Source organism: Brassica napus, chromosome C6 (assembly GCF_020379485.1).
Source record: "Brassica napus cultivar Da-Ae chromosome C6, Da-Ae, whole genome shotgun sequence".
Taxonomy (NCBI): Eukaryota; Viridiplantae; Streptophyta; class Magnoliopsida; order Brassicales; family Brassicaceae; genus Brassica; species Brassica napus.
In genome coordinates this window covers 34,170,108-34,184,604 of record NC_063449.1, presented here as the reverse complement: position 1 = coordinate 34,184,604, position 14,497 = coordinate 34,170,108, and the positions used below count along the sequence as shown (strand labels likewise).

General features: G+C 36.8%; 2 pseudogenes; one reads left to right on the top strand and one right to left on the bottom strand.

Annotated features, from left to right (window-relative positions):
• The first annotated feature begins 5,175 nt into the window (after nucleotides 1–5,175).
• LOC106405334 lies at nucleotides 5,176–7,537 on the top strand (annotated as a pseudogene).
• A 2,085-nt stretch (nucleotides 7,538–9,622) lies between these two features.
• On the bottom strand, nucleotides 9,623–13,852 carry LOC106403764 (annotated as a pseudogene).
• Nucleotides 13,853–14,497: the final 645 nt, after the last annotated feature.

Genomic DNA, 14,497 nt, shown 5'->3' with positions numbered 1-14,497 from the left:
AAAAAGAGACCATACTCTGTAGTGCCCTTTATGTATCATAGTAGATGCGTCACTGCTTCTCCATGACTCTCTCTTGGACTCTGCATATATCTGCTTAATACACCAACTGAAAACGCCAAGTCCGGTCGTGTATGAAGAAGATACCTTAAGCATCCTATGATGCTTCGATACGTTGTTTCATCAATCTCAGGCTCCTCCTCTGCCTTTGATACTTTCAAACTCGTGTGCATCGGAACATGAGTATAGTTACATGACTCCATCTTCGTCTTGACAAGTATACCTTGCGCGTATCCTTCTTGTTTGATGTGAATGCCATCAGCTCCTTGCGTTACTTCTATACCAAGATAGTATGTAAGCTTCCCGAGGTCTGACATCTCAAATCTTCTTGACATATCATCTTTGAATTGCTTGATAACATTGAGTGAAGTCCCTGTTACAAACAAGTCATCAACGTATATAGCTATGATCAGAAGCTCCCCCTTCTCTTTCTTTTGATATACCGCAGGTTCCTTGGTGCACTTCGTGAACTCCATCTCCTTGAGAACACAGTCGAGTTTGATGTTCCAAGCTCTCGGAGCTTGACGCAAACCGTATAGTGCTTTGCTAAGTTTGTACACATGATCCTCCTTTCCTTTCTCCACAAAGCCTTCTGGTTGAGTCACGTATATATCCTCATTTAAGTCTCCATTCAGTAACGCAGTTTTCACATGTAAGTGATGGATCTCCCATCCATTAGTTGCTGCTAACGCCAAGAGTAGTCGTATGGTTTCTATCCGAGAAACTAGAGCAAATACTTCGTCGAAGTCTATGCCTTGTTGTTGCACGTAGCCTTTTGCAACTAGCCTTGCTTTGTATTTGATCACCGTTCCATCTGTATTTCTCTTGATCTTATAGATCCACTTCAAACCTATCGGTTTCACACCTGCCGGCTTCTTGACGAGCTTCCAGGTCTTGTTTTTGATGATAGATTTGATCTATGCCTTCGTTGCATCGATCCAAGCTTGTATTACTGCAGCTTCGATGTAACTTTCTGGTTCACCATCGATGGTGAAAAAGAGTCTGCCACTTTCAACTTCAACGAGTAGGATGTAATCATCGAACCGCTTTGGTTTTCTGATGTTACGACCATATCTTGATGTTACATGCGGGTCTTGGTTTGCATCGTTGTTCTCTACTACTTGCTATTGTTCATCTGCGTCTACAGCTTCTTCTTCTTCATTATTGTTTTGCTCTTCGTGGTGTTGGTGATCTTGATGCTCATCACCATCTCCTTCTTCTGTAACATCAATATGAGGAAGCTTGAATGATCTTGGTTCTTCGTCTACGTTTGTTGATAGTGTGGAGCAATCCCAACTTTTCTTCTCGTCAAAGATTACATCTCTACTAACAACTATCTTATTTGCGACCGGATCATAGAGTCTGTAAGCTTTTGAGCCGGGCTCTGTGCCTAGGTTGATCACCATGCTTGATCGATCATCCAGCTTCTTGAGATGAGGATTGTTGATTTTTGCAAAAGCTACACATCCAAAGACCCTTAGATGCTCAATGTTCGGTTTCTTAACATACAAGCCTTCATATGGAGTCTTGTTTTCCAAAGCCTTTGTAGCAATGCGGTTTATGAGATACGTTAAATGACGTACTGCTTCTCCCCATAGCTGATTAGGTATCTTCATAGCTTTCATCAAACTTCTAGTCATCTCCATTAGTGTTCTATTTCTTCTCTCAACCACACCATTTTGTTGCGGTGTATACGGTGCGTTGAGGTGTCTAGTTACACCATTTTTTTCACAAAAACGAATGAACTCAGAAGATGTGAACTCTCCTCCTCTATCGGTGCGAAAAGTCTTGAGTTGTAGCTTCGTTTGATTCTCCACGTACTCCTTGAACTTTTTGAACCGATCGAACGCTTCACTCTTCTCTCTTAGCAGCATCGTCCACATATATCTTGAGTAATCATCAATTAAGACAAATACATATCTATTGTTTGCTGGTGTTGATGGTGATATCAGACCGCACAAGTCACCATGTACCGACTCCAATGCGTGTGATGCTCGATACTTTGCTTTAGGCGGGAAAGACTTCCGAGTTTGCTTCCCAACTAAGCAGGCGCTGCACGCATCTTTCTCGTGTATCACCTGAGGCATCCCTACTACCATCTCTTTGTCTACCATATTCTTCATGACTCCAAAGTTCACATGTCCTAGCCGTGCATGCTACGTCCATGTAACATCAGTTTCTTGTATTTGAAGACACTTTGGATATTCAACCTCCATTGGCGTCTTGTACAATCGGTTTGGTTATCTTGCGACTTGTACTAATAGCCTTCCACGGGGATCTTTCAGCATCAGTAAGTCTTCTTTCTTATTAACCTCACAACCCATCTCGGTTGCTTGTCCAAGACTTATGATATTGTGTTTAAGACTTGGGATGTAGTAGATATCTTTGAGTGCTCTTCTCTCCCCTGTTTTTCCGATGAACGTGATCGAACCTTTCCGAACAATCTCGATGTTTGATCCATCACCGAATTTGACTTTGCCTTTGATGCTCTCATCTAGGTTTGAGAAGAACTCTCTCTTGCCTGTCATATGGTTACTTGCACCACTGTCAAGGTACCATATACTCGTATTTCCATCACATTCATCAAACCTCTTAGGAAACACTCTCTCTTCGTTGAGGAATACTACTTCATGCATATATAATGCATCTGCTTCTTGTGTTTCCGTTAAGTTAGCTTCTTCTCTTGGTATTGTAGGACAATGTGACACGAAGTGCCCCATCTTGTCACATCTCCAGCATCTAACCTTGGGTAGTCCTTCTTGGTCTTGTCCGAAGCTTCTCCTCCTTTGTTATGACCATCAGAACCATTAGACCTTCCTCGTCCTCCTCCTCTTCCACCATAACCTCTACCTCTGCCTCTTCCTCGCGAGTTGATATGGCTTCCACGACCTTGTGCATCATTCTTTACAAACATTAGCTTCGATTGATCTTCATCTTGGGTTTCTTCTTTGATGCGTTCTTCGAAAGCCTTCAATCTCCCAACAATGTCTTCGAATCCCGTTGAATTTAGATCCAACACTTGTTCTAACGAAGCTACGATGTGAATGAACTTCGTTCTTGGAAGTCCCTTCAGAAACTTCTTTACCAGCTTTGATGCTTCCATTATCTCTCCTAACGCGGCTGCTCTCGATGCTAAGCCTGAAAGTTTTCCTGCGTAGTCATCCACTGTGTCTGTGTCTGCCATCTTCAGTTTGTCGAACTCAGACATCAAAGTTTGTAACCTTGCTTCTCTCACGCGATCAGCACCTAGGTTACGGGATTTGATAGCTTCCAAAATTTTCTTCGATGTATCATGTTCTCCGATCTAAAGTATTAGAGCTTCCGGGACTGATTGAAAGATTAGAGCAATCGCCATATTGTTCTTTTTTGCATCATCGCTCCCTGGATCAATCGTATCCCAAACTTCGTATAAACGAAGCATAACTTTCATTCGCATCGACCATACGGTGTAGTTGGTCGATGTTAACATCGGACATCGTATGTCCTTCTTCATCTCAAGACCTTTATCACGTGCTTGAGAATCGTCTCCCATGTTTTGATCGAAGTTACAACTCCTCTTGTAAACGACATTCGAAACCTGGAGCTCTGATACCAATTAAAGTTGCACAAACACAAAGATTATAAGAACTTCTCTTCTTATTAGATTAGAAACTCTCTCAAAAATAAGTCTTTCAATGTGTTTCTCTTGATGGAACATCTCTCCATGAGAACTCTTTATATAGGAAGAAGCTACATCTTTTTCTAAGGGCGAAGTTACATCTTTTCCTAATAATAATATGGAAACATTCCTAAGCTCGATATGTTTTCCTTTTTCCTTAACCTATCAAACTTCACTTTAATGAGTTAACTTGCTCCTCAATTTAATTGGAATTATCCAACAGTTTATGTTTCATGTGAATGTATTATCAATAGGAAAATGAAATTGGCTTTGCATGGTGCACAAGTTTATTGGCTCAAAATATTGTCATATTGAACTTTTAAATTAATTAGTACAAATCTATATATAATTTTAAAAATGTTCAAGTATCATATATTTTATATAATTTTTGATGAAATCATATATAGATCGACCGTCACATCAGCTAATTTTAAAGGTGTAGATATCACAATTAATTTTTTAGTGACATAGATGTCATTTGTGCAACATTATTTTAAAAATAAAACAAGTAATTATTTTATAAATATACAAAAATCTAAAACAAATTTATAAACTATAATTATTTAAATAATATTAACTAAAAGATAAATAAAAATGGATTTTTTAATCATATAATTCTGTTTTTCTCCCCTCGATCTAATAAACAAGATTTGTGTTTTTGTTATAATGATTTAGTCTCATCACTTGCTCTTTGTTTGTATTAAAGAATTTAGTTCCATTGTGTAATCATGCATTTAACTTTGTTTTGATAAAAAAAAATTTATTATATAAGATAAAATTTAATTTATTTTGGTTAATTTTAAACAATACTAAATCGTAAACAAGAAGCCTTCTCTATCTCCATTTACGTTTTTTTTTTTTTAATCGTCTTCTGTTAAGTAAGCGCCTAAAGAATCTACAACATGAATTTTAAATATCGCTGCCATCATGGACCCGTCACCCATGGCACCATCGTACATCGTGCACAAATCGACATACTCATAAATGTTTTACGTGGATAAACGAAATTAGCTTCATTACTAAACGTAATCGGATCCAGATCCGGTCCTTGGTAAACACATGAAGCATGTGGAAAATATTCCCTCTGTTTTTTATCGTAAGTATTTTTAGATGAATACACAAATATTAAAAAAATTATTAATTTTTTCAAAAGTAATATTTGATATATAAATTAGGTGTAGTTAAACCAATCATAAATAAGTATATATTATTTGATTGGTAACACTATACCCAATAAAAATAAAAATTACTTAAAATTATGAAAGCTACTTATATTTTGAAACAAATAAATTTTGCTTAAACTACTTATAATAAAAAACAGAGAGCACTATTTTTTTAATGAAAGTATTATTAAAAATGAATATAGTAATTAGGATTAATATAACGACGAAAGGTACAATTAAGAAACAAACGTCAATGTTATGTCGTTGCTTCTAATATATAGAGCCCGCTCTGATCCGATCTTGTCCGAACAACCATTTCTCATCTCACACAGATCAGAAACACATGTCCTCCAATCTTCTTCCTCTATCTCCAATGGCAACAGAAACCGTAAGAGACAGTACCGTGCCAAACCATGACGAGACGGAGTTAACAGAGTTTCAAAGAATCAGAAACGGTACCAAGACCTGATCTCCACGCTTCCTCACGTGAAAGCTGGAGGCCAAAATCTCCCTGATTTGGTACGGTGTGTTGGAACTCGTTTTTGACAAAGTGGTGTGGACCATTTTTTCGATGGGTTTTTCAACGGAGACGTATGTCGGAATAACCGGAATTTTGGCACGGTGTAATCGTCACCGTGAAAACTATGAGTTAGTGTATTTGTTGGTCAAAATCGGAGTTGTTTTGAATGAGAAATGGAAGTACAAAATGAATGATATAAAAAGCTTGTAAAGTTTTATATTTGACTAAGTATAAACACTAAGCAAATGTATCACTTTGGGTATTTGGGTTTGAATATTGATTTAATTGATTAATTAGACTTTATGTCAATTAGTCTATATTAAAATCTTATTTTAAAAATATTTTTGTATTTACTTAACTGTAAAATATAAACCCAACAAAGTATATTGATGGATTTTGATTTGGTCAAAAACCTCTTTATGACTTGAAAAAAGAAACGTACAAAAGCTATGAATTAAGGAATTCAAATTCCATTATTGCACTTAAATGGTACGTTTTGTTGACTCCATAATGACATAACGCGTCTTCATTTTTCTATATAAAAAGAGCACTTGTGTTAACTCATGGAACATACATATACAAACAAGTATAGTAAAAAGAATTCTCCCACTTGAATATTTGATCCTTTTTATTTTTGTGTCTCTCTTCTTTTATTTGTTTGAGTACGAGAGTATATACAAAAACTAGTTTCGTCAGGTTTCTCATAGAGTGACGCAAATCAGAAGATTTTTTGCAGTTGTATCTCGGGACTCATTACGTTATCGAACCGTCGCACTATGGAACGTATTTTGAGTTAAGGAAAGAGATAATATATCGTCTCTGCAGTTGAATCATCTTTTTCTTAATGTTTGGTATAATCTTATCATTTTTATTCTTTACAATATTCAGGTCTCCGTAGTTTATATAATACGGTCCTTTCACGGTGGGCATTGGTGGATACAGTCTTTCCTTGAAGGTTCCCTATACGCGCAAGAGTTCTTCCAAGCGCGACCCAATGACTTCCTCGTTTGTAGCTACCCAAAGACAGGTTCTACTTGGCTCAAGTCACTAACATTCACAATAGCCAATCGATCTCGCTTCGACGATTCCACAAACCCTCTCCTAAAACGTAACCCTCATGAGCTTATTCCTTTCCTTGAGATCGAGTTCCCTTTGTTCCCTCACATTGATGTTCTCCAAGACAAAGGGAACACTCTATTTTCAACTCATATGCCACATGATTTCTTACCCGATTCGGTTGTCAAGTTGGGTTGTAAGATGGTTTACATGTGGAGAGACCCAAAGGACACTTTCATCTCCTTTTGGATTTTCATCCAAAGGCAAAGGTCAACTCGTAGCCCGCTCAATAGTCTTGAGGAGTGTTTTGATATGTTCTGCCAAGGTATTTCTCGGGAAGGTCATTATCTTGATCATGTCTTAGGTTACTGGAAAGCTCACCAAGAGAATCCATATAAGATTTTGTTCCTTAAGTACGAGACTGTGAGAGCTGATCCTTTGCCTTATGTGAAGAGGTTGGCTGAGTTCATGGGTTATAGGTTCACAGCTGAGGAAGAGAAGAATGGTGGTGTTGAGAAAGTTGTGAATCTTTGCAGCTTCGAGACAATGAAGAATCTTGAAGCTAACAAAGGAGATAAGGAGAGAGAAGATCACCCTTCTCCGTATACAAACAGCACGTATTTCGGGAAAGGAAAGACCGGAGACTGGGTGAATTATCTGACTCCAGAGATGGCTGCTCGTATGGATGGGATAATGGAGGAGAAGTTCAAGGGTACTGGTTTGCTTGAAAACGGTGAATGAGCTAGTTCTTGTTAGGGGGAAACGACTGATCCTTGTATGCTTGTTTAAGCAGAAGTTTGCTCTTTTCGCTTATCTATGTACTACGCTACATATATATTGGATGAATAAAACTTGTTTCTGTTTCATATGAATGTATTGTCTGTCTATATGAAAAATGAATTGGCTTTGCATGTTATGGTGTAGTCTCGATCCTCTGCAACTTGGGGTTTTATATTCATAATACATATACGATCATATGAAGTAGGTCTGTGATAATAGGGAAATCACATCATTTTACAAACTTTCCCTTTGCGGATGGTGAACTCCCTGTGCGTTACTTGGGGCTCTCACTGATGACACAGGTTATGCGACAACAAGATTATCTCCCTCTAATTGAGAAGATTCGAGGCAGAATAAACACTTGGACTAGCCGCTTCCTCTCCTATGCTGGTAGGCTGCAACTGATAAAATCTGTGCTAATGAGTATAGCCAACTTCTGGGCCACTGCATTCAGACTCCCAAGAAGATGTCTGGATGAAATAGAACGACTCTGCTCTGCATTCCTATGGACCGGTCCGGAGCTCAAGTCCACAGGCGCAAAAGTGGCTTGGAAAGAGATCTGTTCCACCAAAAGTGAGGGGGGTTTGGGTATCAGACCGCTCAAAGAAGTTAATATGGTCTATGGTCTAAAGCTTATATGGAGAATGCTCTCAGGGAAATCCCTTTGGGGAGACTGGATACAGAATAATTTGCTTAAAAAGAGAAGCTTTTGGGAAGTGAATGGAAAGACTTAAGCAGGGTCTTGGATGTGGAGGAAAATGCTCAAGCTACGGGATGTAGCTAAGTCTTTCTACATGAAGGCTGTAGGTAATGGAAGACACACTTCTTTTTGGTATGATCGCTGGTCAGATTTAGGAGTACTAATGGATGTTTTAGGGGAGAGAGGTTTAATAGACTTGGGCATTGGAAGAGATGCCACCGTGGGGGATGCTCTTCAGACTTCTCGAAGAAGAACGAGGCATCGCTCAAGCTTGCTGAAAGATATCGAAAGGGCTCTTGACTCCTTTAGAGATCAACTAAATACAGCTGAAGATGATGTTGATATGTGGAGACGTTCATCTGGATATAAACCAAAATTCTCTACTCGTGAGACTTGGTTACTTCTTCGCGAGGCGAAGCTGCAGTGCCTATGGTCCAAAGGTATATGGTTCTCGCAGGCTACTCCTAAGCTTGCTTTCATGGCTTGGCTTGCAACTAGGGGAAGACTATCTACTATGGATCGGGTCTCTCAATGGAGTCAAGGCATTGACACAATCTGTGTATTATGCAAGAACACTCCTGAATCCCGGAACCATCTTTTCTTTGAGTGCTCTTTCTCAACGCAAGTGTGGGAGCACCTAGTAAAAGGCATTTTGCAGAACTCATACACTACAGAATGGTCAGGTATTGCGGAATTGCTTATTGATCAGCATCTGGAGAAATACAAGCTGTTCTGCACTCGCTATGCTTTCCAAGCCGCTGTCTATGCGATATGGAGAGAACGCAACAGACGTCGACATGGAGAACCACCTACACCCCCCCCCCCCCCCCCAAAGCTCTGATGAAGATGGTTGATAAAGGCATGAGAAACAAATTTAGCTTGATGAAACTACATGGAGGGAAGGGTTTTGAAGGCATTTTGCAGTTTTGGTTTGCCACAAGAGTGTAAATAAAGTGCAGGTTAGGAGTAGTAAAGAGTAGTTGATTTCCATTCATAAGCATAGGATGCACTTGTTGTAAAGAGGTCTTTTTGATGAATAAAATTTAACATTCATTCCAAAAAAAAAAAAAAAAAAAATCACATCATTTTTAGCGTTAGGAAGGGGAGAAGTGGTGCAACCGCTCACGAACCCTACAACGTGCTGTCAAAGTTTTAACAAAATGCCTCGAGTTTCTATAAATATATACTTTTATATTAAATATAAGAAAATGAGTCTAAAATCATTCTATATGAATATATTTATGTTTTCATAATAAATTTAAAGACAATTCTTTCAAATAGACATTTTTAATTTTTTGTTATAAAAATAGTACTCAAGAAAAAAATAACCAAAATAGTTTCTTTTTATTTTGAAATTTGTAATATTTATTTTTTATTTTTAAAATTTAAAACTCTATCCCAAAACTCCATCCTTTAACTATAAACCCTAAGTCTAGATCAATTAACCCTATGGTAAAAATGTATTTTATACTTTAATAAAATTTATTTTGGTCATTTTTTTCATTGAATGCTATTTTTGTAAAAATAAACTAAAAAAAAGCTATCATAGAGAATTTCTCTAAATTTAATAATATTAAAATATTACTTGTAATATTAAAAACAACTTTTACTAAAAACTTTAAATAAACATAAATTTCTGTTTTTTTATTTATTCTAGAGCTTACAAAAATTATCGAGCCAGTCCTGCTTAGGATCATAACTTCAAACCTTTCCCTCGTTATAAATAAGATGATACAAATTATTGATAATGGTGTAAAACCTGAACAAAAGAGAAAAACAGAGCATCTTGAAGAGATTAAAGAAAATGCATTTCACTGATCATGTTGAAGCAAGCCAGTATCTTTGAATTAATCTTTCACTAACCGATGGATACGAGCAGCCATCTTCGGAGTCAGATAGTTCGCCCAATCTCCAACCTTCCAAAAAACCGCAGGACGATCCTCTCTCTCTTTATATCCTCTGTTAGCTTGAAGATTCTTGAACGTCGGGAAGCTAAAAAGATTCACCAATTCCTCAGCAGTGAATCCATAACAACCATGAACCACGAAAGGCCGAAAGCCAATCTCTTCACAAATGGCAAAAAGGATTAACTTTCAGTAGTTGCTCTGGTCATCATCAATCAACACTGAAACTATTGGAATGGATAAAAACCTCAAAGTAACTTTTAAGATACTATGATCAGGGTTTTAAACTCTTACATCTGTCAATAGCTTTCTTAGTTTTGTAAATCTTAGGATTGTATGTTAACTTTCCTTGCATTTTTGAATCAGAACTGATCATGTGATAGGCAATGTTGTTGTCCATGACTCTGGCGATGAACATTGTTAAGACCAGTGAAATCCAGCTTACAGTTTCTCAGAAACAACATCAAGCTTTTCACCAGAGATAAACCGTAAGAAGCTTCACAATGTTGAACACTTGATTTAAAAGGTCAGACGGCTGAACTCAAGCCACAATGAAGCTAACCAAGATTACATTACATCGCTCTGTGAGAACACATATCCTAACACTGATCACAGATAAATCTCTCTGAAATTGTATTAGCCTCAGGTCTTCTGCTCCGGGATCTTGGCTCAGGATTAACAAAGTTTCAACTACACCCTTCAGGCCATCCGATCAACTCAGAGCTGTTCTTTGTTCTTGACCAAACAAAGGGATGCAGCACTACGCATATGCTACTCAAAGAATAAAAACAAGGTACTGAACAAGGAGAAGCTCAACCGCAGACTTGTGTTTGGCACCGTTAACAATATTCTTGTTGAGAAACTGGCATCGGTTGAAGCCTCAACGAATCCATTGATGAAGTCATCTGATAAGACGACTAAAGAAAGCAATGAGTGCGAAACAGCTACTGAAAGAACTGTGTTCAGCCATAGAAACATTGTAACTGCAAGCAAGAAAGAGATCATAAAACTTCTTGTTAAGATGAAGAACGCTTTTCGCTGAGCATTAGCTAAGGTTAGGCTGTTGAATAAACACTAAACATGTACTGTACAAGTGGTTTTCTTCGTTTCAGGATATGATAATTCAAAAAGAATACCTCAACGATGTTCTTCAGACCTGAAAAGCTTTCTGGTATCATTCCTGTTAAGTTGTTGTGAGAGAGATTGAGACCTTGTATTTCTAAAAGACCTACAAGCTCTACAGGGATCTCACCACTCAGCTCATTTTCTGCTAGATCCATTCCAAACAATAACTGGAGATTTCCACCCATGTAGGAGTCATATCGGTGTTTTGTGGCAAATTGAATTTTAATCAGGATGGTTGGTTCGGATATCAATATAAACGGACTAAGCACAATAAGGGATTTGAAATATATACCGTACATTTGTTTTACACCGAAGTCCTTCTGCGGAGAAAAATCGGCAAAGAAAAACGAACCTGCAGAAGAACTGCCGTATTCATAATCATTTAATGTATCATATCCCCCATAAGAAAAAGATTTATTGCTGAAGCATGTTGGTATGGACCCATTCAATCTGTTGTTGGCAAGATCAAGAAGTTGGATCTTTTTTAGGCCACACAACTTGCGAGGAATAAACCCTGTTAAATTATTCCCCCGAAGAAGAAGAATATGGGTGTTTTGGGTGTTGGTGAACTCAGGAATGTTCCCAGATAATCTGTTATTTCTCAGATCAAGTACAGAGACACTTGCTAGCAAAGTGTCTGGAATAACCCCCGATAAATTATTATTTTGAAGGAGTAATATTACTGGGCTTCTGTGTGAAGGTATCCCACCTTCCAACATATTTGTAGAGAGGTCCAATAGCTGAAGACTGGACATGCTGAAAATCGAAATAGGTATCTCACCTTCCAACATATTGTTGGAAATCAGTAGAGAAGTTAATTCAAGTCCGCTAATCCATCTTGGAATAACACCAGTGAGATTGTTGTATGAAATGTCAAGCAGATCCAAGATTTCCAAGTTCCGCAAACCTTCTCCGATCTTTCCTGTAAATCTATTGTTATCCATAGAAAGCTCCTTTAAAGGTGTAAATTTGACAGATTCCGGAAACACCTCTCCACTTAGTTTGTTATGTGAAAGCGTTAAGAAAAGCATGGAATAACAACCTGTAAAAAACCTTCCTGACACCTCCCCGTGGAAGCTGTTGTATGACATATATCCAGAAACATAATATTTTTCATGTCACCAAGAGAAGATAGCAGATTTCCTTGAAAACCATTGTGAGCTAGTTTCATATACACTAAATGAGGAAATGCCCATGAAATGTTCTCAGGAAAGAGATGATTGAATTCATTAAACGACACATCGAGGAGTGGCAGCTTATGAGCAGATTTTGGTAGCAGAAATCTCGTAAATGAATTCTGTTGTAGAAACAAAACTTCGAGTTTCGTATTGTTTTCCAATAGCCATTGAGGAAAAAATCCTGAAATTTTATTGTCAGAAAGATCAACGTGACTCAAATTATTCTGGTGTAGGAGAAAATGAGGAACCTTTACCAAGTTGCAAGATGATAGTTCAATAACACTCATTTGAAATTTTGGCTTCCAAGAACTTTCAGACTCTACTTGAAGTGATTTGGATTTTGAACCAAGTTTGAACACCCTTAGCTCTGAGAGGTTTGCAAGTGAGCCAAGTGAGAAGATTCCTTCAAAGTTGTTTTCAACCAATGATAAGTACTTGAGGGATTCAAGGTTACTGAATGAAAATGGTACGTTCCCAGTCATTTGGTTCGACGAGAGATCAAGAACTCTAAGTCCGCTCAAGCTAGTTAAGCATAAAGGAAACTGACCAACTAGTTTGTTTCCACTGAGATCAAGCTCTTGTATATTCTTCATTTCGCAAATTCCTACAATGATTAAACGCAAAAAAAAAAATATTTATACACATGAATAAACGTTAATTCACCCGCCAGATTTAATGGAGTAGCTAAGGATTTTGTCTTGCCTTGGAATTCTATTGAGCCTGAAAATTCATTGCCACTCAAATCCAGAGCTTTCAGTTTCGTCAAGGCAGATAACTCTGTCACAAAGACAAAGCCAACATAAGGTTGAGCACCTTTACCTACGAACATGATGATATCAATTTTACCAAAAAAAAACATGATGATATGAAGGATGACAAACGCTAAAAAGTTATATGGGCAGTAGTTTTGAGTTACCTCGTATTGGTATGGGGCAATTAAATTTGTTTTCACACAGGTCCAGTAATTCTAAGTTTGTCAATACTTTAAGCTCTGAAAGGGACACAACACATATAACAATGTTACAAACCGAATATAAGACAAATACTTTATCAAAAAAAAATATAAGACAAATAATGTTAAACCATATAAAATTGAGTGGATTGAGCACATAACAAAAGGGAAAACACACACCTTTAGCTGGAAAAGGGCAGTCTAAGTTATTGAGCCTAAGAAACAAAGTCTTGAGTGACCTTGCAGCACTAAGAAACGGAAATATGTTGTCGTCCAAGTTATTGATCTGGAGATCCAGGATCTCCAGGTTTCTTAATCTCCCTAGGCTTTTATAACCTGTAAGCGATAACCTTTTATTTTGGATAATGCAAATGATAATCTTTTTTTTTTGGTTGAATGCAAATGATAATCTTGCTAAACATTTGAGAAAACTTGCCTTGCGATCCCATTGGTGCATAAAAGGAGTTATAACTTAGATTCAAAGATTTCAACTTCCTCAGAGAAGATAACTCTGCCACAAGACAAAACCAACACAAATATAACGACATTTATCTACGAACATCATGATTTCAAAGATTGCACGTGATATGTTGTGTTTATATGTTTCTTGGGGGTTATAATCGATAACTAGGTAATTTGGATGAAATATTTTATAAAATATTTGTCAAACAAATAATTTTTTTAAGTATTTTTTGAAATAATAACAAAACATATTTAAATATACTTTAATGATTTGATTTAACATCCAATTCAGTTCAAAATATTGGTGATGATTGGTTAGGCTTTAACTTAGTATTTTAGCTTTATTTTTTTTTTTTAAAATCACTAATCCTAACCAATTATGTTGTACCTTTATTTTTAAAGTTAAAAGTTACAGAAAAATTTTACAAATCTTTTCCAATCAAAATGCAGCTTTATTTTTTCATGATACAAAAAACGATAAAAATTTCTTTTTTTTCTATTTGTTTAAAAAAAAAATTCATACTTCCTTATTATTTGGCCATAGAAAAATACTAATACATTAAATTGTAATTATAAACAATATGGAAAAGATAAAAAAACGATTTGTTTACTTTCCAATTAAGGATGAAAAGGAGAAAAATCAAAAGATAACTTTTATACAAAAATGAAGAATACCAAATCTTTGATTTTGAAGCAAATTAGGGGCAACGTGGCAGCCATCAAACAACATTAGATGAGGAGATTGGAGACCAAGAAGATGTCCAAATAGTCGATTCTCGACAACACTAGAAGACTATCTAGATGAATTGCAATTTATTTATAGAATTCTCGTAGATAAAATTTTTACTATTCAGATTATGGTTTTTGTTTTATTTTATTTTAGATGATCTTTCTATTTGGATAATTCTATTTATTATTATTTTTAAGAACATATAACTTATT